This window comes from Nannospalax galili, unplaced genomic scaffold, assembly GCF_000622305.1.
Source record: "Nannospalax galili isolate Female #2095 unplaced genomic scaffold, S.galili_v1.0 scaffold85, whole genome shotgun sequence".
NCBI classification, from domain to species: Eukaryota; Metazoa; Chordata; class Mammalia; order Rodentia; family Spalacidae; genus Nannospalax; species Nannospalax galili.
In genome coordinates this window covers 491,227-498,791 of record NW_008358866.1, presented here as the reverse complement: position 1 = coordinate 498,791, position 7,565 = coordinate 491,227, and the positions used below count along the sequence as shown (strand labels likewise).

At 34.5% G+C, this 7,565-nt stretch overlaps 1 protein-coding gene across 2 annotated transcripts in view; it reads left to right on the top strand.

The window, feature by feature from the left end:
• The window catches only part of Sema3d (semaphorin 3D), a 207,991-nt gene that overhangs the window by 122,744 nt on the left and 77,682 nt on the right, over positions 1–7,565 (top strand). The gene's annotated exons all lie outside the window — the stretch shown is intronic.

Here is a 7,565-nt window from a genome sequence, read left to right as displayed (position 1 = left end):
CATTAGAGGACAAACATCTGACCCACATGATGACTTTTACCCCAATGATCAAAGCAAAACTAAGTAATCATGTGGTAATACATCATTTTCTACTCAACATTAAATGTTCTCCTTTCAGGTACATTTAGGTTAACAGAACTATATCAGGAAATGTTAACATCAAATGCAATAGAAGACATTTTTATATTCACTTTATTGGAAAAGAAAAGGATTAAACTCATCTGGAATACATTCTTCTTCCTCTTGTGACTCTATTATCTTCACCCCATTCAGTATCTGCCCAAAGAGCAGATGCCCATGTCTGAAAAAAAAATCAATCTTTTATTGAACTTGTGAGAATAAAATAATTTGATTATGATTGTTTTCAAAAATATTTGTCAAATGAACAGTAGAAGCAAGCAGAACTCCCTATGAATACTTTTATATTTTGTAAATCATCAGTATCAAGTATTCTATAAAAAAGCAAATAAGTAAAAGTGTTTTCAATTTGCTACAATAAACCAATGTCAGTTTTCCCATGGCTTCAATATAGGATGAACACTCAAGGTCAATAAGTAAAGTTTTGGATTGTGAGGGTTCTGTCTCAGTCTGTTCAGTAAGTTACACAGAGACTTCATTGTCCCTCTTACTCATTGAAACAAAGACTGGCAAACCCTGGAGGCTTCATCCATGAGACTACAAACAATTCTATTTGTGAGTTTGTAATCACTTCTAAGCTTAAAGTACATCGGCAAACCCATCAGTAGAGATTTCCAGAGTTTTCTGTTTTGTTTCTACTGGTTTATAAAATTCTATGTTGAATTATGAGGACATAAGTGTTTATCTCTTAATTTTTAATGCATTCCTTTAAGATAGTGTTCTATTGTAGAGTTGTTGATAATAGATAACGGATATCAAGATATGACCTTGTTCACGGAACTGCTTTCCATACTTCATATTTAATCTCAATCTTTACTGAGCAATATGTGGTAGGTTTTATTATGATTTCCCCTTTTGTGAATGAGAAAACTAAACCCCCCGAAAAGTAAATGACTTACCTAGTATCACATAACTGTTAACCTGTGGAGTCAGAAATTGAATCCAGTAGTCTGGTCACATGGTCTATGCTCCTAAAGAATACTATAAAATCTACAAATAAGACCCCAAGGGAATCTTATATCAAAATTTTCTTCAATATCATCATAGTATTGATCCTCATTTTGAATAGTATTGCATAGATTTTGACCTGCTGAAAACTGAGACAAATCTGTTGTTTCATTGATGTCTTTTATTACCTTTGACATGACCCTCTCTCCCTTCCTGTCTAGTAATTTTTATCTAATTCCCAAGAGTATGCTTAGTATTAACAAGTGTTTGGAAAGACTGCTCCTTTACACAAAGGTACTATATAACTGCAAAATAGTGAATTATTTACCATAATGTAAGTTAGCTTGTTGGGATGGGAAAGGAATGGAACTATTCCACTCTCTGGCCAGTCCCTCTATTTAATCCAAGGAAGGAGAGGGATGACAGGAAAGAGGCTGGTAGTATTTTGCTTCCATTTTGAAGAAGTATATTCACAATAAAGTCCTTAAGAAACTGTCTTTAGTTTTGACTGTCAAGTTTGTGTTAAGCTGATGAGTCCAGGCAAAAGAAAACAAGGATTAGCTCAGCCTGAATTATTTGTCAGTTTATCCAGAAAGGTACCCAGATTGCCAATAAGACATTACAGAGAGAAAAGGCATCTTCCAGCTATAAAGTTCTGTGATTATATACTCTGTTGTTTGAATTTCTAAGAAAGTCTAAGACTAAATGTGTTTATTGTAGAAATTTTATAAATTATGCACTGGAAATGATGAGTCACTAGTAAGTGTGTCTTCTGCTTAAACACTACCCAGAGAGCTGGTAACACTATAATGTGTATCCTTGTATCTTATTTATTTAGTATTTTTCAGAGTGAAATCACTGTATACACAATCCATTCAAACATTGTTTTTCACTTTGCAGAATCCCATGAGCCTTTTCCCATGTCATTAAATTCTTTTTATAACAGCACTTTTAAGAGCTATACAGCATTCCTTTATACATTATTTCATCAGTCCTCTATTGTTAGAAGCTCAGTACATATCCAGTTTTTACGACTGCAAATGATGCTTCACATGAGAAAACTTTCATATAAATATTGTGACTATCTTTGAATACTGAGTAGGTTTTACTGGTTAAAGGACATAAAAATTGGTGGTAGGGGAGGCGCCCAATTTTGCTCAGCAGTCTTCCAGAAAGTTGATATCATATACATTCTAAGTAAGGGTGATGTTTGGAAGGTTTGCTTAGCCATCCCCTAGCTAATAGCGAATACAGCATATAGTAAATATACAGTATGAATATATACGTGAATAAAAATAAATATATTTAACTCTTGCTAACAAAACAAATTTTTCCTGTTTCAGCCTTAAATTCTTCTATGATTGAGTACTAAATATTATTCATAGTTGTAAGATTGTAACAGCTTTTCGTTCCAATTGCTTATATATCTTGATATTTACCTTCTCTTCATGATTATTTACAGATTTATAGAACATATATGTATGCATGTTTATGTTATTGGCATGCACTTATATAACCTGTGTATACATGTTATAAAGGATATTTTTACTCTGTCTTCCATTCATGGAAAAAATGTTCATTAGTTATCTTATTTAACTTTAGGTTTTAAATATGTGAATAAGAATATTTGTCAAATCTTTCCTTTGAAATGTTTTCCTTTGCTCTCTTATTGTAATTGTTAATTTTCTTTTAATAGATTTTTATACTGATGTTTTTGGACAAAATGTTGCATTTGGATTCTACATATTTATTTTGTAGAATGTTTTAAGCATTCTAAGGCCTAAGTAATTTTCTACACACAGGGTTCTGAGAAGTGCATCTTGGGAATGATCAAAAGAAGCTAAATGACTGCCCCCAGATGTGGTGGCATATGTCTGTAACTCTCTGCCCTTGGAAGGGTAAAGCCAATCTAAACTACATAGCAAGTTCAAGGCCAGCCTGGGACACAGGAGGCTCTGTCTCAAATAAAAAGGAAACAAAATAAGTCAAGCCAAACCTAAGTAAAAACAATACTGCAAAAAGTTATGAGGATCACAATATCTACAAAATATATTAAGGGACTGTGGAAGTGACTGAGCAATACGGTCTTAGCATAGCGTGCTTGAGGCCCTGCAGGTTTTGGGTTCAATCCTCTACAATGTTAAAACAAACATAAGCAGACCCAGGCTTCCTAGATCATGTGTGCCTTCCCATAGTTAATGCAAATAACTTAGCCATTATAAGTTAGTTTTGAAAACTACATATTAAACTATGTTAGATTTAATTTGGACTCCATGATTCCAAGTAACTTCAGGTTGGTATCTTTTTAGTCACTTGAAGAAACAATAAAAATTTAAATGTTGATCTGTAGACTTTACTATAAATATTAACCTAACTTCATATATTTATCTAATGCTTATGTATATGAATGCATTTTAGAGGTAAAACATTAAAAGTTCTAATATTAACTGAAAGAATTCAGAATTTGATCCTGAGCTGATGAAATATCTTGGGGTGGGGGGGAGGGTCTTAAATTGATGGCTGTTAAGCTTGAGTTGAGGACCTGAGCTCCATTTACACAACCCACATGATAAGAGAAAACTGAATCACACTGACTCCTTATCCTCTGGCCTACATATGTACACTGCAGCATGTGAATGCTCATGTTCACATGCACACTCACACACTTGCATCATACACATACAGGCAATATAGTATAAAAATTAATAATAATAAAGGTGATTCTACTTCTATTTCTTTCACACACACAGGCACACATTTTTTAGTTGGGGCAGTTTGACTTGAATGAAAAGGTAGAAGATAAGATGAATAAGGGGGAAGGAGAAATGAAATACTTTTTCAAAGTTGAATATATTGCTTGCTACATCGGTTGCATGCAACAAGTGCTACTGTGAACAACATGAAACAAGGTGGTCAGCTTTCAGGGAAAGTTTAAAAAACTGCTTCTCAAAGTTATCTTTCGTCATGCCTCAGAGAATTAACTATACCACCATTAATAGCCTTGCAAGTCACTAGTGAATTAAAACAAGTTAATTATTTATCATACCATTTAAGCAAAACATTGAAACGAAACTAAAAAGCAAACAGCACATAATCTATGAGACTTTAAAAAAAAAATGAAGTCAGGAATTTAAAGGAAAGTCTTTGTCTAGTTCTTTCAGGGAGAGCTGTTTAGCTGAAATGTCTGCTCAGGGCAAAATTTAAAGTAAGAGATCTTATCTCATGATGTAGTCACAGTTTTCTCTCCTTGGAGCAACCAATACCTCTCCTTGTCTCTAAGCTACTTAGGGAACTGCCGTCTGTCAACACCTCTGTGGAAAGCACACTTCCACAAAGCAAAGCTTACTGGGGTTTTTGGTGGTGTTGTTTGGTTTGGTTTTTCTTCATAAACTGGCAGGTAATTCAGGACTCACCCATACTTTGTTGTATTTTAAGTCAGCCTAGCCAGAGGTGGGTGGGAGAGATTTCAAACATTAATCTTAAACTACTCCTAAAAGTTAATCATGGGAAATACTTTAGGTGCGATTCAGAGCTATTTGTTTTATAGTTAAAATGTGTAGAAATCCTATACTTATAAAACTTTACACTGACCTGTTTGCCTTGTTAAACAGTGCTGCTGCTTTGCATAGTCCCACATTTTTCTGATTTCAGATTTTATAACTTGAGAGTTGTTTTATTTCTTTACACATGTATTTCTTTAAGACACTTCAAAATGGTCATTTAAAACCTGTGACTATTTGGTAAAATTGAATATTTGATAAGATAATATTTAAATGACCAACAGTGAATGAACCCCTTCTCATTCTAGCTATACAATTGTAATGTCCTCCCTCTATGGTTTTTCTGGTATAGACTGAAAAAAAAAAAAAAAAAGCCAAAGTAAAGACTGGAAAAACAAAACCTCCCTCCTTAGCCATGATGTCATCTTTTAGATTTATTTCATGATAACTGGTGGTTATATGCTTTTTGTCTTGACTTTTCTCAACTTACTATGTTTCAATTGTTCAAAACCATTAGTTAACATATCTTCTTACTGAGTTATATTTTGTATTGAGTTTCTCTAAAATGCTAAACAATCTAAGGCTAGTTATCAATTGGCACTTTTGTACAAATAAAAATGAGTTTTCCATTATCAGACAGTTTGATGAAAAGAAGAAAACTAGAAAAATTTATATGATTTTGTTAAGCAAGATGAACAAGCAGAAAACTATCTTCATAATGCACAATTGTCTCTCTCTAGGAGTTTTTGTGTAATGGATCTAGGTATGTAACTTAGCTGGCAAATGCTTGCCTAGCACACACAGAGGCCTGGATTGGATCTCAGCAGTGTGTAATCTAGGAGTAGAAGTGCAAGACTGAATCCCAGTAAAAGGGAGATGGAGATAGATGGATAAGTCAAAGTCATGCTCGACTATATAGCAAGTTAGAGACCTGTGATACGGATTGACACTCTTTCAAAAAATTATGTATGGTAAACATACGATGATTTATTCTAACCATGGGAAAACATCAAAAGTGAAAAATAAAAAAAATAAAGATGTGATATGCCTTTGATGTAAACTTTTTTCAGCCACAACATAAGCAACCATAAGATGGCTTTTTGCAGCTAAGCTTAGGTTCTGACCAGCCATGTACAACGTCCTGCTCAGTTTAGGGTGACTGGTTTCCTTTGGAAAAAGAGCATGCTTTAACCCAACGGACCCACGCTGGCTTGCACAGCTCTGCTTGTTGTTTGTTGTTTTCTGTTTGTTTGTTTGTTTGTTAGACTTCTTTTCCGGTTCTTTCTTTTTTCTTTTCCTTTCTTTCTTTCTTTCTTTCTTTCTTTCTTTCTTTCTTGCTTTCTTTCTTTCTTTCTTTCTTTCTTTCTTTCTTTCTTTCTTTCTTTTCTGACATGTAAACTCAGACAGGTTTCGATATTACAGAGATTCGCCTGCCTGCCTCTGCCTCCCGAGTCTGGGAATAAAGGTAGTGCGTGCCACCATATCAGGCTTCTTTCCTTCTTTAAATCAGGACCTCCCTGCTGCCCTTGTAAGAGTGATCAGTGGTTTACTAGTGAGGAGCGAATGGTCAGTTAATCAGGAAGAAACGGGACTTTTCCTATGATGAGTTTGCTGCTTTCTAATTAAACACTATAGAATAAATGTCTAGAATGGAAATGTGAAGTATTTTTCAAGGGTCTTTAGAGCCAGCAAACATGGAGCCATGGTTAAGCAATTGCTCCCATCTGGGTGCGATGCCTTCTGCTTTTAATCTCAACACTTTGGAGGCTAAAGTGGAAAGATTACTGTAAGTTTAAGTGCTGCTTGGATAACACAATGAGCTATAATGTGAGATGCTCTCTCTTTTTCTTAAATAAAAAAGATAAGAAATTGCTTCTATCAATTATATACAGATAAGAATTCATTTACAGTAGGTAAATTTAACATAACCTAAAATTAAAAGAATGTGTACTCTGAAAAATGGAGAGCTCTTATTCACTAGTAAAATAAATTGTAGAAAATAATAATTCTAAAGATAATGAAAATGTGAAGAAATATTTTAGATATAAGCATAATGTAAAATAGGAATATGAATCTTCAATAACTTTTTTAACTTTTACAAAAACTTTATTGAGAATTTCATACATGCATATAAGGTGATATGGTCAAATCCATGCCCATTCCCTCCCCTCCAACATTCCCCCCGCTGAAGAGGTAACCCTAAAATCTTTTAAGGATTAGATACAAGCTCCCAAATACTTTTGACATTTTTGGCCTTTGGAACAGAGTACGTTGCTAACAGTCCCAAGGAAATTTTGACTTTTAGCCAAGAAACTGGCTACATTTCTTTGTGGTCTTTTTACCCTGACTGCCTAGCCAATTCCTACCTCCTATTCTTATCACTCCTTCCTCTGAAGGGGTTACCCAAATTGCCAATAGAGAATAGGGACACAGACTCTTCTGGCTTCTTCTGTGCTGAACAGGGACACAGGGTGAGGCAATTGGAGTACCTCTTCAGTGGGTCTATCTAAAAAACTCCCAAATTGCATAACTCTTGTCTCTAAGGGGAGAAGAAAGTCCTTGAATCATGAATGGGAGATGTGAAGGAGAAGTAAAGGCAAGAGTAATAGCATTACAAGTTCAAGACAGGGGACTAGAAAAAAGTCAGAACATGGCAATTTTCAAATAATTTAATGGCATAAAAATATTCATGTGAAAAAAACAGAAGACACAGAAACAGGAGGAACCTATCTTATATAAAAGGCTATTAGTGTGGAAGGTGACTGAGAATCAGTGGAAGGGCATTTTCAATAAGAATGAAATGATGAAGATGTATACTTATGTGACCAGTGTTTTGTTCTGTGAAGCTGATGCAGATGGTATTGCATGCAGTAGAACTTCCACGGATGGGCTATATGCTCATATCAGAACATGACAGATTTTTTTGTGTTCTATGAATTCTTGAAATGATGCTTGTTGTATGTCAGTCACAGTCTCTCT